The sequence below is a fragment of the Lepidochelys kempii genome, chromosome 12 (genome assembly GCF_965140285.1).
Source record: "Lepidochelys kempii isolate rLepKem1 chromosome 12, rLepKem1.hap1, whole genome shotgun sequence".
Lineage (NCBI taxonomy): Eukaryota > Metazoa > Chordata > Testudines > Cheloniidae > Lepidochelys > Lepidochelys kempii.
The window spans coordinates 39,950,789-39,972,524 of NC_136391.1; the positions used below are offsets into that span (position 1 = coordinate 39,950,789).

A 21,736-nucleotide genomic window follows, 5' to 3' on the forward strand; every position below is an offset into this window, starting at 1 on the left:
CGAGGCCGAACGCTGGGCCCTGGGTGTCATCCCGTCCCAGGTACAGGTGACAGCACGCAGGGCCTCAGGCCCCTCAACTGGCTAGGAAGGGGATGGAGACTCTGCCCTCCTGCTCCCTGAGTTCCTGGGCTTTTTATTCCATTTGTTTCCATTCCTTTACACGGTGGGATTTGGGAGGGGGGTATTTTTCCCCCAGCAACATTCCCCCCCTCCCCCCCCCCAGTTCCCAGCTCATTAAGGTTCTCCCATTATTCTGACATGTGTGCGCGTCACGTACCGGGAAGAAGTAATTTACTTAGAAGAAATTAAAAGTTCATTTTAATTGAGCGCACACTGCAGTATGCAAATGAGGAGCGCATTATGTACACTGATGCAGAGACAAAGGCTGTAATCAGCTGTTAACCCTCGGCGGGCTGGGCCCCTCCATGCAGTGCAGCAAGGAGCACAGGCCTGCTGCTAGCAGAGGTACCCATGTTCTCTGGCGGCCGCTGTTCGGTTTCTCAGGCGTCAGCGGTGCTGGCCACGGCCAGGGCAGCAAAAGGCGTGGCCACAAGCGGGCAAGACTGCCGCGCGGGCGCTTCGTTTGCCCAACACTTTCATTTGTACTTCTGCATGATGGGAGTTATTTTCAGCTCCCTGCTACTGCAGTCTGGCCACCCGGTCCGTCCTTGCAAGTCACAAGTGCCCAGACGGAGTTTCAGCAGTGCAAATGAGACCGAAGGGGACGTCCCTGGAGCATGCACTGTGCATTATATTACACATCTAGGGCTTCCTCTGTTCACATGCATCTGCCAGCCTACTTAGAAAGGTAGGAATAAATGGTCAGTTTTCAGAATGGAGAGACGTAAATAGTAGGGTCCCCCAGGGGCCTGTTCTGGGCCCAGTGCTACTTAACAGATTCATAAACGATCTGGAAAAAGGGGTAAACAGTGAGGTGGCAAAATTTGCAGATGATACAAAACTACTCAAGATAGTTACGTCCCAGAAAGACTCCGAAGAGCTACAAAAGGACCTCTCAAAACAGTGTGACTGGGCAACAAAATGGCCCATGAAATTTAACATTGATAAATGCAAAGTGATGCACATTGGAAAACATCATCCCAACTATGCATATAAAATGATGGGGTCTAAATTAGCTGTTACCACTCAACAAAGAGATCTTGGAGTCACTGTGGAGAGTTCTCTGAAAACATCCACCCAGTGTGCAGCGGCCATCAAAAAAGCAAACAGAATGTTGGGAATCATTAAGAAAGGGATAGATAATAAGACAGAAAATATCATATTGCCTCCGTATAAATCCATGGTACGCCCACACCTTGAATTCTGCGTGCAGGTGTGGTCGCCCCATCTCAAAAAAAGATCTATTGGACTTGGAAAAGGTTCAGAAAAGGGCAACAAAAATGATTGGGGGTCTGGAACGGCTTCCGTAGGAGGAGAGATTAATAAGACTGGGACTGTTCAGCTTGGAAAAGAGACGACTAAGGGGGGATCTGACAGAGATCTATAAAATCATGACTGGTGTGGAGAAAGTCAGTCAGGAAGTGTTATTTACTCCTTCCCATAACACAAGAACCAGGGGTCACCCAATGAAATTAACAGGCAGCAGGTTTAAAAGAAACAAAAGGAAGTCTTTCTTCACACAAGGCACAGTCAACCTGTGGAACTCCTTGCCAGAGTATGTTGTGAAGGCCAAGACTATAACAGGGTTCAAAAAAGAACTAGATAAGTTCATGGACGATAGGTCCATCAATGGCTATTAGCCAGGAGGGGCAGGGATGGGTGTCCCTAGCCTCTGTCTGCCAGAAGTGGGGAATGGGCAACAGGGGATGGATCACTTGATGATGACCTGTTCTGTTCATTCCCTCTGGGGCACCTGGCATTGGCCACTGTCAGAAGACAGGATACTGGGTAGATGGACCGTAGGTCTGACCCAATATGGCCGTTCTTATGCATTCCTGCGGGGGTGCGTGCAAACCTCACTTGGGCATCCCCACAGCTATGGCAATGGGGCTGCCTTGGGGTCAGTGAGAGCAGGATGTGGCCTGGTACTTCATATCAATGGAGCAAGATGTCACATCTGTTTGATAATATTACAATATTAAAAAAAGGCTTGTTCCATAGAATCTAACAGGATGCTCGTGTTACAATGGCTTTTGAACGGCATGACAACAGAGCAGTTTCAGTGGTTTTTTAAAGATATTTAGTTTGCCATCATGTGTTTTGAAATCACATACACTTAACTGTGTAATTATATCAAACGTACAGCTAATGTCCAAATCAACGGTTCTCAACCTATTACCATTGTGGGCCGCATATGCAGCTCTCTGGGTGTTATGTGGGCAGCATCCGCATAATAGAGATACTAGCTGCATGGCCCTGAGGATGACACATGGGCTGCAGCTGTGGCCTGTCAGGGCCGCGGGATGAGAACCACTGGTCCAAACCATCTCTTGCCTCCCTTCAGTATGGGAGGACAGTATGTCATAAAACAGAGGAGAATTCAGTTTCGAATAGTAGTTTTAAGACTTGTGGAGTCCTGGGCCTACGCGACTCTACGTGGCACGGATAGTGCAGTGACTGTGTAGTCACAATATCCGCTGTCACCGTGTTCTCTGCATAGTCTGACATCCTAACCACATGCTCCAGGGTCTCTGGTTTCATGTTCCCTTGACTTCACCCAGCCACTTCCATGGCAAGGGGGGAACACCTCCCGGTCCCTCTTTCTGTGCACCTGGGACAAGACGTCTCATGTTTTCCGGTTTGAGACCCCAAAATAAATCACTCGTGCCCGGCAGGGCATTTCTAGCTCTCGGAGCAGGCCCGGCACCTGCTAGAGAAGGGTCGTTCCCCTCTTTTCTCTCTAGAGTGGCTCCGCGCTGCTCACAAATCCAACATTTTCACAACAAAATTTCAAAAGTTTTCCCACCACCATTGCCCCGTCCGTTGCCCTGCTGTCATTCTAGGCCTGAGCTTTCCACCCAGCCCAGCACTCAGCTGTCCAAGAAGTGTTGGGTTGGGTGTGAGGCTTGTGCGCATCCCTCTGCTCTCTCCAGACAGCATCGGGCTGCTCACAGGCCCAGCACAACCCTGCGAAATACAGTCATACGGACCGGCAGTGATCCTGAGCTCTGTGCCCCTCCCCCCAAACAGCATCTCAGCCAGCGTCTCCTCTCCCCGCCCCAGCACTGGAGAGCCCCCCCAGGCACCCAGCCACTTGCTCTGCTCAAGATGAGTGGTTCATGGGTTACTGGCTGGGGTTTTTTTAACTACCTGTCAGACCTGGGATTTTTTAATGATAGTGAAAATGAAACCGGTGCGCAGATATGAAATGACAGCCAGCTGCAGGAGACAGACAAATTACCCCCCAACTGGTTCAAGACACCCACAGATTCCAAACAAAGGGAGTCATCTTGGTTCACTCTGACGGGCAGGAGCCAGTGGGGGGCTTCGCATCAAGCGGATCCGCTCCCCCTTCCCTGAGTGCTGCCGAGACGCTGCTCCCTCAAACCAGCCACACGCTGTGCAGGCAGCTCTGCCTCCAGCGTTGCTGGCAAGAGCCTCTCCGAGGCGTTTGGCCCACTGCCCTACGAGGCAAACACCCACCTCCTGCAGGCTGCTATGGCCAAGCCCCAGGGTGCCCTGCCAGTCCCTCTGACTGCACCTCCCCGGCAGAGAGACCTCCCCCAATGGCATGCTGGGGAGAGAAGGAGAATTGAGGTTTCTCATCTGAATCTGCCAGGGATGAGCCCTGGTCCCAGGGTCTGGCACTGGGTCTGGATCCGACCTGCACCAAGATGTGGAGCTGTTCAGGATCAGGCCCTGAGCGAGAGTGAGAGGAGACATGAGAGTGGATGGGAGGACCTCATCTTGCAGACCCTCCTTCAACAGACCTTCCAGCCTGTCCTATTAGCCCTCCAGGAACACTGAGTGGTCTAACCTGCCCCCTGGCGAGCACAGCCCTGGAGCTGCTTGTCAATGCACCCTGCCTCCTGCAGGGTCAGGGGCATGCGCCCCCCAGCTTCCTCACACCCTGCACCAGCGCCCTTCCACCTGCACATGAGCTGCACGCCCGGGACTCCTTGCCACTGGCTCGGGAGAGCACCAGCCCCGAACATGGAACAGAGAGAGCCCGTCCTCTTAGGGCCAGGGGGAGGACGGGCACGGTTGGCAGAGCAGAGGTGACAGAGCCCATCCTTCTCGTGCCTATTCACAGCAGCCTTTCTGCCTTTTAAATGTGCTAAATGGAAACAAATGTAAATGTGGAGACACTTGGAACCTGTTAAAACAACATCCACCCTGACATCGTCAGGGTCTGTCCCCACTCCTGTAGGGGAAACGCTAAGGAGAAGGGGCAGAGAGGGGGGCCTAGGGCTTGGCACAGGGTACAGAGCCTATTCTGCCCAGACTGCCAGTTTGGACACCGTCCATGCTGGCCGTTCTGGAACGGGGGCATCTTTTCCTTCATGGCTGTTCTCCAGCTCCCGAGCGAGGAGACCGCTGCCAAGCAGCCAGAGCAGGGTCTGTGGATCTGACCATCAGAACAGCCACAGTGGGTCAGAGCAATGGCCCTCCCAGCCCAGTGTCCTGTCTTCCAACAGCAGCCGGTGCCAGACACTTCAGAGGGAATGACCAGAACAGGGTAATTATTGAGTGATCCAACTCCTTTAGTCCAGTCCCAGCTTCTGGCAGGTAGAGTTTTAGGGACACCCAGACCATGGGGTTGCATCCCTTACCGTCTTGGCCAACAGCCATAGATGGACCTATCCTCCATGCACTTAGCTAGTTCTTTTCTGAACCCAGTTATACTTTTGGCCTCCACAACACAATCTGGCCCCTTATTTGCACAGTAGCTGGCACTGCCAGGAGGAGCCCATTTCTCACCCACCGTCTCCTTTGTACTGTGTCTTTGTCATTTGTATTTCCCCGGCATTCTCTGGAGGAAGCCAGGAGCTGAGCCCCTTCTAATGAACCTGGGAAGAGAATAGCACAGGAGCTGCAGAGACACCCGAGGGCTCGGGGGGCAGTTCGCCCAACCCCACCCTCCGGAGATCTTGCTTTTTGTGAGCTTGGGCTCTCCCAGCCTGGCACTCCCAGGCTCCTGGCTGACTCTGCCACCACGATGGGAATAGTGAGAGGCTTTCGCAGTCCAGGCTGGGAATTAAGAGGATTGCACAGCACTTCTCACACCTGGCCTGGCTCTAGCCAGAGCTCTCAGTGTCCCACTTTTAGGAGAACTAAAATTCACTCGTTTTCTCTGCTGCTCCCCCTTAACTCCTGCTCTCTGGTCCCAGGCCCTGTGCTGCACCCGCACTTCATAGCCATGCATTCACCCTGGGGTCACTCCGTCAGGTTTATCACAGTGATGAGCATGGGATGAATGGAGGGATGGCTAGATAGATAGGTCTGCGTCTTCATCTGCTGGCTTCCTTGAGTACTGAACACAAATAGGTAGCAAGATCCCTCGTAGCTGGAGGTTACCTTAAGCCCTGAAGCAGGAGATTTTATATTCCTTCTCAACCTCTTTTGGTTGATGTATGTACAATAATAGCTCTGGAGAGTCTTGTTATTTGTATAAATGTCCAGTCCACTTTGATTCTCGTGAAGTTCTTGGCTTCACCGACATCCAGTGGCAGTGAGTTCCACAAGCTAATTAAACATGGGGCGAAAAGACTTGTTTTGCTCCAGTTGGACTTTCCTCCCTTCGTGCTGATTGACTGTCCTTGTGCCAGGAAATGAGCAGAACAGCTGTGCTCAGCCCAGGAATCTCCAATGAAGCTAGACTTTGGTCCACTGGAGCTGCAGTCTCTCCTACAAATGCCTCTCTGTTGGGACTGGTCAGGGGGCAGCTGAGGCCTTCAGTTCCTGCACCCCATTCCTGCCCGCCCCCAGATACAGCCTCGTAGGGACTGACTCTGCTGCCCTCTGTGCCCCTCAAGTCACACGAGTTTGCTTGCAGTGTGGCATGTAGCCGACACCACCTTGACCATGCCTTGGCCATAAAGGAGTCACCGCATGCTGGGTTATTGCAGGTACCATGTTGGGCTGCAGGGTGGATTTAATTGATACCATGTCACCTTTGCATCCTGTCCCTCGTGCCGTTCGGAGCGCCTCACCCACCGCTCCAGATGGCACCTGCGAAAGAGTTAAGTCCGCTGTGATCAACAGCAAGAAGCAAGTGGTAAACAATTTTCCTCTCCCTCTGCTAAATTAATATGCAAATTCCAACCCTCCCCCCCCTCACTCTCTCTTCCCCTGCTTCGAAATTAGCGAGGTAGAATGCTTGGACTAATTATGCATTCAAACGAGCAGGCTTCGTTAATGTGGCACTAAGAGGCGGCTGAAAATGATTGTGAGACGATGAAATTGAAATTCGAGCATGGCACTTCTAGTGCATCTGGAATCGCTCTTGCATACCCCAGCAGATGTAACCTGACAGTGACCGCCAGCTCCTGCATACACACCTTTGCTCCGTGGAGTTTAGAGGGAAGGAAAGTAAATCCCTCGCTCCTCCTGACCCCCGCTACACACACTCTCTATTTCGCTCTCTCTCACCTACTCCTCCAAAAATAAAAACACATCATTAAAAAAAGCCCCTAACCCCATGTTTGGGCTTTGGAAGATTAGCCAAGCCTTTCTGGTTGGCAGGACGCCTTAAGCCCATGGAAAGCGTTTCCATGGAAATGGATGCGATATCGAACGAAAGCCCAGGAGGTCACTTGATTTGGACATAGATTTGGGGTGTCTGTCTGTCATGGCTACTGCTTTGTTTGGAGGAGCCCTGCTTTGTCCAACGTTTCTCAGTTCGGGGGGTGCAGCAGAGGGCTGTGCACTGAAAGTACAGGGGGTGTTTGCAGGGCCACCCCAGTGCTGTGGACAGTGGAGTTCGATCTGGCAACATGGGGTGGAGGTGGGAGCAGCTCTTTGAATATGTGGCTCAGGAATCAGAGTTGAGTCCGTGGGAGGCAGTGTGGTCTAGTGGATAGGGCTCTGGTCTGGGTTCTCTGCCACTGACCTGCTGTGTCACCTAGAGTGCTCTATGCTTCAGTTTCCACTCTCCTTTATCTGTCTTATGTAAGCTCTTGGAGACCGGGACCAGAAGTGAGACTCGCTGTGCAACCCCTAGCATGACAGGGCCCTAATCTCCGTTTGGGGTCTCCCTAGACTCTACTGAGATGCAAATAACAAAAGATGATGATCGTCCCGGGTTCTGTGACCCTCCTTTAAGATCCCAGCTGTGAACCCACTTCTCCTCTGCGGCTGGCCATCCCCGCCTGGTATCCTATCTGTCAGACTGTTAGTTCCTTGGGGGGACCTTGTGGTGTCGGGGTTGTGTAAAGCTCCGTGTGCACTTATGGTGCCATATAAAGAAAGAATCACCACTGCTTTCCCCTTCCCTGGGGGCGCCCCGACTTGTTCTCACCGGCCTGAGCCGTGACCCGCTGCCAAAGCAGCCACTGGTGAGATTCCAGGAGGCCTTCGTGCTCATTCCCACATCCCAGCGGGTTGTCCGACGTGCAGCGATGGGTGTATCCCTGCAAGCACATAACCGCCCTCCTCCCAGCACACTGCTAACTCCGTGGCCCGGTGCCGTGTGCTCACACCCACCCTGGAGTGACCATCCTGGCACACCGTGTGTGCACCGTTACACCCAGCTGGTGATAGTGGAGAGAGACACTGGGCACTGCCGCCTGGCTGTTGTAAGACACCCTCTGCTGGGTCCTCGAAGGTTCCTCCACACCTCCCCATGGCAAAGCCAAGCTCCGGGAATACTCCCACGAGGAGGGGAAGGCGCCCGGCCTGGCCTCTCAGGGGCAGCGTTTGCGAGGTCCCGATGCCAGTGGACACTGATGCAGTTGAGTGTGCGGAGTGGGAGTGGGCTCACGGGGAGGACAGCGGAGGCTCCCACTGGACTGCTGTGTAGCTACCCTGCAGCAAAGCGCTGTACTCTGTCGGTGGGAGAAATGGCATCGTCCGTGTGATGGACCCAGTGCGAGCCAGCGATGAACAGGGATCCCTTCGGGGCCGGGCCACGGCTGCATCTGCAGGGGATACCGAAACCATAGAGAACGATCAGTAATGAGAGCCAGGGGCCGAGAGCGACGCAAGACAAATTCACGCTAGACATAAGACACAAGTTGTTACCGGTGAGGGTAATTAACCATCCGACAACTTACGCAGGGCTGCGGGGGGTTCCCCACCACGGGAAAGGTCTAAAGCAAGATTGGATTTTTTTCTAAAAGATCTGCTCTTATTCAAACAGGAATGAATTCAGGGATGTCCCCTGGCCTGAGTTACGTGAGAAGTCAGCCTAGAAGGTGATCACAATGGTCCTTTCTTGGCCGTATAATTGATGACTCAGTGAGCTTCTTTGGTCTTAAATAACACAGGCATTGATGGACTTTGACTTTGGCCTGTTACCTTCCATTTTCACCCCCAGAGTGCTTTACAAAATATAGAGACACAGGAATAATCCAACACCACCACAATGCAGCAGCCTCTGGGGTGGGACACATCAGCTGCTCCACCGCTCGTGACAATGTTACTTAACACCCTGGGACAGGAAGCAAAGAAGAATCTGGTAGCTCATTGGAAATGACAGCTGATCACGACCTGAGCGTCAGTGCAGGGCAGGATGTAAGAAAGGGTGAAAGAAGGAAGGGGAAACCAAGCTGAAAACACACATCCGCCAGCAGAGACTGATGGGTTGCGTTAAATATTCATCAGACGCGAGGCTTTTACTGGAATCGTCCATTAAGATGTAATGTACAATTTGCAGCATGCTCCTAGCACCCAGGGCCTGGTGGTGTCAGACAGACAGGCGGAAGCCAAGGGTGGAAGATGGATGGCCTAGAAGAGGCTGGAGATCCATAAGCCGGCTGCATTGTTAGTAATCAGTGAGGATCTACAGACTTTAGGCAGCTCAACAGTCAGTAATAAATAGAGGAATAAATAGACAGGTAGATTAATAGCCCCCCAAAACAGAGAGCCAGCGAGAGGAGGGAGGTGACCAGCGAGGATGCAAGCCCCTAGAGGAGGGAGAAATGGACCCAGGAAGAGCGTTGCTCGGTCAGACAGTGGGCAATCAGAGTGGGGCACGGTGATTAGGTGTGCGCCATTAACGCACTGAGCAGTCTCACTTCTCCTGGGACGTAGCGGGAGCAGCGGGAATGCCTCCCAGGAGGTGCTCACCCCCAGCAGGATCAGAGCAGCCAGTGGCTCGCTGGAGCCTGGTTGGTGAATAAGCAGATCTGGGAAGAGCTGGATCAGACAGACAGACAGGCACTTGGATACCTGTGGGGCTACGGACAGAAACATGGCATGCGGACACAAGCCCACTGCGGGATCCAGCCCCAGAAGGGCAGTCTGCTCTGCCTTGCCCTGACCCGCCCGAATGTCAGGGTTGGAGGCGGTGGTTCGTTTCCCCCCTCGCGGGTGTTTCCTCCTCTGACTGTGATGCATGGCAGTGCTAATTTGGCATGCTGCCATTAATTCCAGCACAGCTGCTGCTCTCTCCCTCAAGGCATTTCGCTAATACTCAGCTTCAGAGCCTCTCAGCAAATTAACATCATTTGTTCTGCAGAACACGTTTCATTTCGACGCTACATGCATCGCTTAGTACTCCACGAGCAACTCGGGGAGGGCACCGGGGGCAGCAGCACCATGGCGGCTGCCGCCCTTCGAGGCAATTCCTAGGCCTGGGACATAACCTCCCTCCCCTACTCCATCCCTCTGCCCCCCAGTCTGGAGTAGGCGAGAGGAAATGAGTGAGATGCGCAGGCATGGTCCTCATTGGGCTGACTCTCATTTGCATACCTCTTCAAAGCTGGAAGCTGCAGGTATTTCTCTGTGCACTGGGACGCTCCTTTGCTGTCGGTACAGCCCCGGACAGTAATGCAAGCAGAGGAGGCTGGGTGTGATCCAGATGCTATCTGAGGCAAGGCTGGGGGATCAGTGCAGAAGACAGGATGGTGTGAAGGAGATGACTAGCCCCCTGTTGTTTGGACTGGACCAGATTTGGGGCCCAGCTGCTCTTGACCCTGGCGTAGACCTGGGCTGAGAGGAAAGCCTATGACAGCAACTGCCTGAACAGAGCAAGAAGAGGCAGATGAAGTTAAATGAGCCCTTGACTTCCTGCCTTGCTCGCAGCAATCGGGCAGGTTTTGGGGTGTGCTGTTTTGCAGACCTGCTGGCATCTAATTTCCTTTTCATGCTACCAGTGGATTGAAAAAAAAAAAATCCCCGCTCTGTGGCATATGTTTTGATTAGTCGGCCGTTCCGCATCTCCTCACAATCCACCACGGCCCCAGCCAGGCACGGTTATTTATCGATTTACAGGGTGGGATTCCACACAGCTGCTGTCCCGCAGAGCACTACAGGTTTCTGCCTCCCCAACAGAGCCCAGCACCGGCCTCTTCTGGGACTCAGCTGCGGGGGGTGGATTCCAGCCCCTGCCGTCCGCTTTGGGGGGGCCTTAGGAATCTGATGGGAGCCAGCGCTGTTGCCACTGACCTAGATGAGAAGAATGAAAACCAAGTTCTCTGCGAGGGGAAGAACCAGGGAGCTCAGGACAGTCTCCCGCAGGAGGGGGCTGTGGCTCTGAACTGGGGCAGGAGGGGGCTGGGTTACATGGAATGGGGCAGGTATGGGCTGGGAGCTATGGAACCTGAAGCAGGGGGTGGAACAAGTGGGACTGGAGAGAAACGATGGGCCACAAAGAACCAGAACTGGCAGGGGCCCAGTCCAGGGGCAGAGGAAGCCCCCTTCCCTTCTGTCCTGCCCTCTCCCCATGTGTATAAAACACGTCTCTGGTCCTGAGGGGGACCGTGCACCCCTTCACTGGAGACCCGATCATCCTGAATGGGCTCAGCTGCAGCTTGCAGAGGGGAAGGGTCGAGTGGCTACAGCAGCGGCCTGGGAATCAGGAGAGCTGGATTGTTCTGTTCGCAGTCCTGCCTGAGTAAGGACCGTGGCATCCGGCTCTATATCCGTGAGAGCATGACCCAGTTTCTTACTTTGGCCTCTCCGCTCTTGTCTGCTCCATAGGCTGTGGCCCATGTCCTGCCTCGCCAGCTGGTGTCTGCAGTCCACACCGCGATGCTAAGGACTGTCAGGCAGAGGGATGCCTGGGCATGGTTACCGACATGGCTCAGCGCAGAGTGCTCTGCCTGGCTCTAGCTACCCCAGTGTTCCTAGCCAGCCAGCTGGCCAGTCAGCGCTGGGCAGAGTTAATCCTGTGGCCGGACCTCAGCGCAGTGCTCTGCAGCGTGGGGAGAGTCTGTGGGGAATTCAGGAGCATTGCAAAAGGAATGGGATTTTAGCTTTCCAAATAGAGTCCTGGGGCCTGATCCTGATCTGACACAGGTGTAAATCTGGAGTAACCCCGCTGGGATCAGAGGAGGATCCCAGGGCTGGTGAGATACAAATCAGGGGTATGGCAAAGACCACAGGATTAGGGGATCTGATCTGCATCTACGCAGAGCTGCATGAATAATAGATATTTCGGTTCACTGGCCAAACCAAACTATTGGGGAAAAATTGCTTCAGATCAACCCAAAACACACAAAAAACTGGTATTCTCAGAGGAACCAAAAGCCCCCTCCTGGCCCTCTGGTTTTAGTGACTCTTCTTGCCAATCGAGCCTGAAAAAACAGGGTTTTTGCCTGAAACTATTTAGCAATTTTACGTTGACTTCACAGATCATTTTAGTCTATTCAAAATGGCATTTTTGGGTGAATAAACTATTGATCCAAAGACCTTAGCTCAGCAGCGTGTCTAAGCCCTGTTGGACCTGCCTGGGCAGGCTTGCTCCCTACTGCCCATTCTTTGGTGTTTTAACTGTGTCGTGTGACAGCTGCCTGCCCCCATGGGAGATTTGCCAGGTGGATTTTGCTGATAATCAGCCCCAACTGTTGCTCCCAGTTTCATCCCATGACTCCTGGGCACTCCCCACCCCATTGGATTGGGTTGGTGATGCATCTCTGTGTAGATTCTGATCCCATTGCCCGCTTGGCCAGCACGCAGGGAGAGGGACAGAGCTCACTCTTCAGCCAGCCCGTTCTCCTTGCCCCTCCTGGATGCCAGTATCTTTCCAGGGGAAGGCAGGTGTCCAGAACTAAGCACAGTGTTCCTGGTGGGGCGGGGGCAGGATGCTGGGGCTCCACCACAGAACTGCCTTGTGCCCGCTGGGATTGGCAGAGGAGACCGCCCACTGCCCTACCTCTGTGGTGGGAAGATAAGCCCCAGTGATGGGGGCTGACTCCCCGGTGTGGGGGGGATGGGGGGGGATGGGCGGAAGCAGGGCTCAGGGGTGTGGGAAGGACATAGCTGGACTGGAATGAAGAGCCTGGGGAGACAAAGGGTCTTGTCTCAAAGGGGTCACTAACGAAGCGGCCCTGCATGGTGCTGCAGTGGCTGCAGCATAATGAGTGCCCAGTCATTATCTAGCTAATCGATGTAATTGCATGTGTTTTTAATGTGCCCATCACCATAGTATCTAGCCCCCATTTAGGCTTCTCGCTCCCCCTCGCTCCTGCACCTGCCAAAGCACCAAGTTGGGGGCTACTTCCTCTCCAGATCGCTCCCCGGGGGCCTGATCCTGCGACGTGCTGTATGCCCTCGGCTGCAGTTGGCTGCAGTGGGAGAGGAGGGTGCTCAGCACCTCGGGCTCAGGCCCATTGTGGGCAGGGTGGAGCTCTAGTGGGTGAGGAGCTCTAGATCAGCTGGGCACACGGGAAGCCCAGCTCCCTACCGCCTCTGCCATGCCTGACTCCCTCGCTGCCCCCAAGTCCTTTCCTTCCCCTGATCTAATTATTATTCCTGGCCTATAAAACTGGGAGATTGGCGCAGCAATTACAGGGCCATTAACAGCCATCTCTCCATGGTGACAGGTATGAGAGAGAGCTTCAGAGCTGAGCCCCGGTGCTGCCGTCTCCTGATCAGGGGCTGATTAATGCCTTCTGAATTGAAGTTAACTATCTCCAAGCAAGGAGAGCGGGAGAGGCACCAAGCCTTGGCCGGCCGGCCTGCTACTCAGTCAGGAGCACAGAGCAGGCCGGCCGCAGCACAAGGGGCCCGCGGCGCCCTGCTCTGCCTGCCGCCCTGGGCCACAGAAAAGCCACGATGCTCCAAAGCAACTTGTGATGCTGGAACCTACATTTCTGAGGTGCCCAACTGAGACTGCGCTGGGGTGTCTACCCCACCCAGGACTGGAAGGGATTGAGGTGGCAGCTAGGCCCATTAACGCCACAGGCTGCACCTGGAGGGAGAGTCAGGGAGCAGGGAATTGACTGCAAGCAGGTTCAGCTGGGCAGGAACAGGCGGGGCCAATAAAGCCAGGGAGCTGGCAACGGCTGGGGCTGCTGCGGTGGGACAGGGCAGCCACGCCCTGGGAAGAGGGAGTTGGGGCTGGTACTCCCAGAGAAAGGGGGGAACCAGGAGAGTAGGCAGAATTTCGCTTTAGGAGAACTTTTCTCCAATGTCCTTCAAATCAGCTCAGGCCAGTGAAGTGCGGCAGGTTCTGACCATGTGGTGGGCCAAGTTGTTGCTCTCCTCCAGTGAAAGAGATGGGCCACAAGGAACGATCTTCCCCGCTGCCCCAGTTCTGGCTGCCGTTTTGTCTGACCCAGTGGGTGGTTCTGACCAGGTCCCCTGCTGACCGGGGTGAAAGCCTTGGTTACCCTGCAAGTGGAGTTGCTGATGGAGGTAGCTCTGACATTTGCTTGACCAGCTCGTGGGAGGAGGGCAGAGCTTCCCAGCCCTCCTTCCTGCTAATTTTGGATGGTCAGTGTCCACGGACAGATGTTGTAGCATCCCCAGGTTGCAGAGGAAAAGCTGCAGCTCTTGAGCAGACGGGAAGGGGGGTGTAACAGCCCGAGTCTGACCGTCAGGCCTTGCCCAGGTGCCACGGTTACATGCGGACACCGATATTCCAGTTTAGTTTCAGATTGTCCAAACATTGGATACAGACAGAAACAGGCGTCTTCCCTCAAAACCCAGCTTCCAGCTGGGAACCTTGGTCCTCCCAGGCCTTGTAGGTGCATCCGATGCTTGCGACAGCAGGGGCTGAGGTAACGGGGGCACTGCTGCAGGAACCTTGCTGTGTAGTACCCACACTGAGCGCCAGCTACACTCATTCGGCGCCCCCCCAACTGCGAAGCGCTGGGCCCAGGAACAGCCTCTCCCTGCCTCCGAAGCATTCGGTACGGGTGCTGCCGTTGCTGGAGACAGAAACCGCACCACATGGACCAATGGTGTGATGACCCCTGGCAGATCCTGCATAGCTACAGCGTGTCCGGGGCCATGAGGCAAGTACCACGTATTGCCAGCCTTGGCAAGCTGCCTGGCAGGCTGGCACAGACATTCCCTGCCACACTCAGTGAGCGGCCACTTTCCCTCTGGCCCGTCTCTGCTAAGGAGGCCATTGGATGTCTGGTGTGTTGGTTCGAATGCTCACTCGGGTGGCAGAAAAGGAAGAGGAGGGCTGTCGGGGATGACCCTCTGCGCCACAGCACAGGGGGCGGGAGCATTGGCAAAGGGCAGCAGCATGCTGCCAGTTTGCCTGAGCCCAGGAGAAAGGCGACAGCTCCCTGCTGGTTTGGGGGCCGACTCGCACCGTGGGGCTGGTGGCTTTGTGGGAATGCGATGCCCACGGGGTGGGAAGCTGCAGAAGGTTTTCATGTCAAAAGGCAGAGAGACGCTCTGAATATTCCATTAGCAGAGCAATGTGGTGTGCTGCAGAGAACATCTGGCTGGAGTCTCTGGAGACCTCCCGCTTTGTGCAGGAAGCAGGAACTGTGAAATATGGAAGGAAAAAGGAGCGAGAGGGAGGAGGGGGAAAGACCCTGGAGCACCCTCGGCACTGCTGCCGGGATCCCCTTCCGTTCCCTTTTACCTAGTGGGGCTCTGCTTCCCAGGTATTTCCCATGGAGATCTGCTGCTTGTTGTGGTTTTCCCTGAAAAATGGATGACTGGAAGCCACCCAGGTGATATCTGCATCAGGCCAACGGGTGTCCGACACCTCTGCAGCGGGGCTCAGACTGTGTGGGGTGCGGCCTCCCCCAAGGGATCAGGTCATTAGTCCAGTGCGGGGGGGGGGGCAAGGAGAGGGCAGGAGGGAGAGGTGGAAGCTCTCTGTGTTTGAGGTGTCGTAGGCTTGAGTGAAGACTTTTCTCAGCCAGCTGCAGGGGACTGGGTCCAGGGCAGGGGTCCCTGCTCTGAGGGGCTCATTGCTCATCTAAGAAGTGCCTGAATGGGGGCACTGGAGAGACACCAGCCGTGTGTGTGCATGAGGGTCAGGCACTGCCCTGGGTGGGACAGCCGACACTTATGGGAGTCCTGGGGGCCAGCAGTGTTTGGGGGGGCAAGTGAGGAGAGGAAAAGTGTGTGTCGGGGGGAGTATAATGGGATCCTGGCTGGCCAGGGGGACAGAGTCTGATGGGACTGGCCCGCACCGGAGACTCGTCTCTGGGAGATTGCTGGGGGACCGGGTAGGGCAGAGAAGAGGGAGGGGATGCATTCCTGCTCTGCAGCGTGCCGGGCGCGCTCTGTAAGTGGCCCCGCCTGGATCTGAGCGCAGGTTGGAGCGTGGTTACCTGGCTCTTTGCGCTGGGATGACCCAGTGGCTGAGGGTAGGAGCTGTGTCACCTCCGGCCCTGAGCACTGGAAGGCTCTGTCCCCGCTGCGTGCGGGGGATGCCGACGTGCCTGTCTCCCCACAGCCTGGCTGGGAGAGCCCCCTGGGTGCACCCCAGGGAACCTCTTCCCGCTCCGCTGCCTCCCTCCGGAGCTCGCCCGAGCACTGAACTCTGCCCAGGGCAGCGCGGGGAGGGCAGCAACTGCCATGCAGCTTTCTCCTACCAGACGTACAACGTCCGGCACAACGAGGCCTCGCATCTGATGGGGGGCATTTAAGCCACCGTGTTTAGGCACCAACCACCCATAGAAATCAATGGGACCTGGCCTGCTGCTTGAAAGCAATGGGAGGTTAAGGAGCTGGGCCTTAGATGCTACCACAACCCCAGGATTAAATAAGAGGAATAGAGTTGTATGATGTATCAACACTCGCTGGGCCTGGGGAGAGGCTGTGCTTAGCAGTGTGTCCCTCTCCCTTTCCTGCAGAGCTGGCGATGCCCACTGGGGCTGCATCTCTCTTCCCCCAGAATAAGCACTTAGCATCCTGGGTCTGTGTTTCAAACTGGTCTCTCTGCAAAGCTCAGAGTCCCTGGCTGGTCCTGGACCATTCTGGCTGTTGGGGGTGGAGCCCGAAGACGGTTGGCTCTGGAGACTGGTCGTGTAGGAAACGTGAATGAATCCTGAGACACAAAGAAAGACAAAAGTGTGGGCCATGCACACCCCGGCAGGACACGATCACTGCTCTCCTAGCAGGTCTCCAGTGCGTGCCACACCAGACAGGCGTTTGCTGAGGCACCGGGGGGAACAGAGTCCTTGAAATCTCTTCGGTGAGCAGGTCTCCCGTTCTCTCTTCGGTTCTCCCGTTAGTTGCCCTTGAAGCTTATTCTTACAGGACCAGATCCCAAGTCCCTGTAAGTCAAACTGCGTCTTTTCCATTGCCATGACTGAGCTTTGGACAGAGGGCTATTTCTGTATCCGCCATTTGATTCTACAGTATCCTTTGGCTTGTTACTGGCCCGCAAGGAGAGTCTGAAGGAGAGTCCCAGCACTGCTGCAAACCCACTAAACAATGTGCACCATTAAGGATCCCGGGGACTCTCCTCCCACTGAGAACAATGGGAGCTCCTAGGACGACTGGTTGCCCCCACCCCACACTCAGATTCCACGTCAAGAAATAAACCCACTCCTGGTACGTTCAGTGGTGGGGAGAACATCAATTGGACACCCTGGTTAGTTGTTTTCAATGCCTCCGTAATCCCCTCTCTGCTTCCTGCGAGTCCGATTGGCCAGAGCAGAGCTAGAGAATTGGTCGAAACTAATCACCTGGCATGTGAACCAATTTCCTTTACAAAAAACAAGTCAGCAACCCACTGGGGAGCGGTTTTAGGCCCTGCTCAGCAACACCAGAAATGCGTCTTTGGCCAGAGAAGTCATGTGCTGTCGCTGGGTCGAAGGCTCAAGGGAGCAGAGTGGATGGGCAGGTGTAAATCTGGAGTACGTCCGGTGATGTGGCTCTGGACATACAGGGACACTGCTAGCAGCAGAACTTGGCTCGGAGCCTCCCCTGGTTTAACAGATTTCCCTGAAATTCAGCTCCAATTTTTCCCTGTCATCTGAAAACCCAAGTGCTCAGATGGGCCGAATGGGTTTCTCTTCTGTCCGACTCCGCACTTGTGAACAGCACAGAGCCCAGTCCCCTGCCAACTTTTGGGACACTGCGCTCTTCCTGCGGAGCGGAATCACTACAGCAAACCCAGGCCAGGCCGTGGGCTGCATGCCCTCCCTACATCCAGCGTTAGCTGTGTGGGATTTGGCACCTGGCTCTTGCCTCAGTCTCACGCGGTGTGTAAAGCCGACCTCTGTTAAATAGGTCCAGGAATTTTAGTGACAAGAGTCCTGTTTCCATGCCCACTGCACTTGGCTGCGGTTCTGATCTGAAGAATGCAGGGAAGGTCTCATAACCAAGAGGGGGCGGTTTTCCTCTTGCTCCCTAGCACCCCGCACTCTGCCTGCCCCGCCAGTTAGAGCCGTCACGTGCTGAGGAAAGGAAAAAGAAACTCTCCTCCCCACAAAAACTTGGGAGTTTTTCCGAGCTGCACAAAAAGCAGAGGAAGAAAACCCCGGTTGGAGCTGTTCGCACAGTGATCAGCTGAGCTGGCACTTCCAGGCCAGCGTGTGGTGCTGCATAGGGAACAGCTCTCCTTAGCGTGAATAGGGGCACCACTGTATCTGTAACCGCCCCCCCCCCCGACCTGCTGCAAAGCCAGGCGAGAACTCCACCCCATGCTGTAGTTTAAAACAAACCCCTCGGCCCCCCAGTACCGGGCAGGCCTCTGGAGTGAGGCACCGGGCTTGCCAGCCCCTCACACAGACGCTGCCTCTTTCTAGACCCCCCGCCCGCTCAGCGCAAAGCGGCTGTGAAATGCATCTCCCCGAGAAACCCCTGCCGGAGAAGCAGGCCCCAAACCAGTGAGTTATCCGAGGACTCATCCCCCTACCCAGGCTTCAGCAAAGCTTGCCAAAGCAGGGCAGCAAATGCCAGTGTGGGGTGAGGGGCACCCCGGGGCTAGAGACCAATCTAGTGAGATGAGACACACAGCTGCGTGAGCACACACCCCGACATGCTCCCCCCCACACGTGCACACAGAGGCAGGCTGCCGCACCGTTGCACGCTCAGAGACACGCTACACCAACTCATGTGTGCCCGGACACAAATATTCATGCAGCACACAGACACACCCGGAGATTTCGTTGCTTTAAAATGAAGACAAGTACCTTTTTCCTCTCCCGATTCGCCGTCTGCTACCTGTCCTGCCTCTGCCAATTTGTCTGTCTGTTTTTCTCTCTCTCTCCCGCATTCCCTGCTCTCTGCAGCCCGTCCTCCATGGCACCTCTGCCAACTCAGCCACCGCCTGCTTCAAGATGGGCTGCCAGCTTCTTTTCCGCTCAGTGTGGGGTTTGTTTTTTTGTTGGTTTTTTTTTTTTTTGGCCCCATGCTGCCTGCTGGCATTCTGGCAGCCTCGCCGCTCCGTCGATGGCATGTGTCCATTTTTCCCCTTCCCAATCTACCCTCCCCAGCCTCTCTTCGTTGCCTCCGGAGCTGCCCGTCGTGCCAGCTCTCAGTGAAATTGGCAGGGAATGAACCGGAGTAGTGAGCCTCTCAGCAGCTGATTGTAGCCACACTTAAAACAAAAAAAAGGAGCCCGAACAACACACAAACAGCCCTTCTGCTAGGAACAAACGCTGGCAAAGGGGCTGGGGGGCCGCAGGGGGCTGCGTCGGGGTTGGCAGCCGCTCTCCAGAAAGGAGCAACTCCATCACTTCCTCCTGCGCATGCCAAAAAAAAAAAAAATTCATAAGCGAGGGTTTGGGATTTGTTTCACACATCTGAGCCTCCTGAGTGGGGAGATCGGTAGGGCCCCCCCTTTCTTCGCCAGGTCCTGCCTCACATCCTTGCCCCGCTGCCTCTCGGTCCTTCCCCCCGGCACAGGGGCCACGGGAACCTGCTGCATCCCCGAGATGTCACAGAGTTTGCTCTTCACTCTCGTCCCCCCCACCTCCGCAAGGAAAAAAATGCTCCAGGAATCACAGCCTGATCCCAGGCTCTTTGCACAAACAAGCCTCGGTCTTGATGCATTTCAACAGGAACTCTCCAAGACCCACCCCCTTACCCAGCATCCCCCTCTGCCTCAGGTTTAGAAGGACCTTGGCAAATTGGGAAGGAGGAGGGACATCCCATTGAAGGGTTTGGGTGGCTCACAATTGTTTCACCAGCCCAGCCCTCGAAGGGCCTCTGGGAACACGGGATGAGTCCTGCTGGAACAGACCTTTGTGCCCTCAGGCCAATAACTGTTGCTTCAAAGAAAAATGAAAAGCACCCGTTATGCACCTGTCAGTTGTGTGGCGCTGCCCCTGGGATGGAGATTCTCCCCTTAGCCCTTGGAGGAGGGGTCAGCTTGCTACCGGAGGCGTGAGGTTTAGCTCGTAATGTCGCCGAGCCCTGGGGGAGGAGTTGAAAGTGGTGAACAGTATGAGAGGGGATGTCCCGAGAGGTCTAATGAGCGCTCGTCCATCTGCCAAAATCTCTTCTACACTTGGTGCAAACACATCCCCCAGCTCTGAACCGAAACCCCTGACTCCAATCTCATAAATCCAGAGGAACTGCTCAGAACTCAGCAAAGGCACCCTAGGGGAACATCGAGGTGTGTGACATCAGGTCTCGAGTGCTCCAGAGGTGGCTGGCTGGTTGGACTGAAGGAGTTTCGCCCCTGGCAGCAGGGTCCCGGCAGGAAGAGATCACGGACTACTCTTTGCCACTGTCATGGTGTAGCATTTCTGCCACAGCAGTACCCAGAGTACGATCAGGGTACGCACCGAGAGCTAGGCAGGGTTCATGCCCCAAAAGGAAATAGCCAGTGAAATGATAGGAGGGAGCCAGGAGGGCTGTGGAGAAGGGCACTGAGGGGTCCGTGGGAAGAGGTTGGAGAAGGCAGAGAAGAAGGTCCAAACTGCAGAATTCTCTTTGCTTATGTCCCATCTATCCAGGGGTTCTGACTGTCTAAGGCAGACCAGCGTTCTGGCCGGGCATCCTGCCTCCACATCCACTACTGTGCTGTATTTACACAGGGTAACATTTGTAGGCCTCTGAGCATCTAAGTCACTTTTGGAAATGGAGCTTAGCCTCCTAAGTCACTAGGTGCACTTGGCCATTTTACCCACAGTGCCCATCACCGTGGTATCTAGGTGCTGGTGGCAGAGCCTGGGCCCCATTTCTGTGGGAGTGCACTTAACGAGGGGTGCACTCTGCATAGGGATGGGTTTGCTCTCCTAAGGCATTGAGCTGTGGCTGCCATGGGGGCAGGATACTGAAGACTTGACCCAGTGTGACAGTTCCCATGTTCCGGTGATTATCTGAGGACAAATCCAGCCTTTTCATCAGGCTTTCCGTGAAGTGCACGAGTGAATGCTTCACAGCAAGGCTAGCAAGCAGGGCCCCAAGTCAGTAGAGGTTGTCTCCACCTGGGCAAGGCAAACCTGAGTTGGGGCCTTGCAGGCCGAGAGACCCTGACAAGCTGAATTGTGAATCAGAGTGAAATCCCACTGCTGAGTTCCTGGGCAGTTATCGCATGGGACGACGCCATTGGCCTCTCCAGCTGCTGCCCCATCTTCCTTTTATCTCTACACCCATTGAACACGCTGTTCACAATTGCTGTTTGGGGTTCCTCTCCTCCAACTCCATCCTAGCCCCTCTCCAATCCAGCTTCCACCCCTGACACACCACTTGAAACTGCTCTTGCCAAAGTCTCTAAGGACCTCTTCATAGCCAAAGCTCAGAACCCGTACTCCATCCTCATCCTTCTTCACCTGTCAGTGGCCTTCAACACAGTTAGGCAGGTGCTTCTTCTGGAAATCCTGTCCTCCCTTGGCTTCTGCAACTCTGTCCTCTCCTGGTTCTCCGCCTGCCTCTCTAATTGCTCCTGCAGTGTATCCTTCAGAAGATCCACCTCATCCCTCTTCCAAATTTCCACAAGGCTCTGTCTTTGGTCCTCTTCTCTTCTCCCTCTGCACCTTATCTCTGGATAATCTCATCTGCAAATACAAATTCAACTACCACCCCTTTGCTGACACAGCTATACCTCTCTACTCCAGACCCGTCTCCTTCCATCCCAAAGAGAATCTCATCCTGTCTCTCTGATATCTCCTCATGGATGTCTAGCATCAGCTCACATTTCACATGGCTAAAACAGAGCTTCCAGTCACCTCCTCTTCCACGTCTTCCCCTCTAGCTCCTGTCGTGATCACTGTGGACAAAACCACCATCCTACCTGTCACTCAAGCCTGGGCATCATCTTCAACTAGGACCTTACATCCAGGCTGGGTCTAAGTCTTGCATAACATCTCTAAACTGTGGCCTTTCCTATCCAGCCACACAGCTAAAATTCTTGTCCAGGCTCTCACCATCTTACATCTTATTATGGCAAACATTCTTCTCTCTGGCCTTGACAAATGCAGGCCTCCCCCATTGTATCCTTTCACAATGCTGCTTGCAAAGGTTATAGTCTTAGCCCGTTATTTTGACCATGTCACTCCTTGCTTTGCACCCCTTT

At 54.7% G+C, this 21,736-nt stretch overlaps 1 long non-coding RNA gene across 1 annotated transcript; it reads right to left on the reverse strand.

Moving 5' to 3' along the window:
• Positions 1–300: 300 nt before the first annotated feature.
• LOC140896424 (uncharacterized) lies at positions 301–19,245 on the reverse strand. Its single transcript, XR_012154549.2, has 3 exons — positions 18,405–19,245; positions 7,606–8,039; positions 301–6,132 (listed from the first exon to the last, which is right to left on the reverse strand). It is a non-coding gene; the product is annotated as an uncharacterized LOC140896424 (long non-coding RNA).
• Between the last annotated feature and the right edge of the window lie 2,491 nt (positions 19,246–21,736).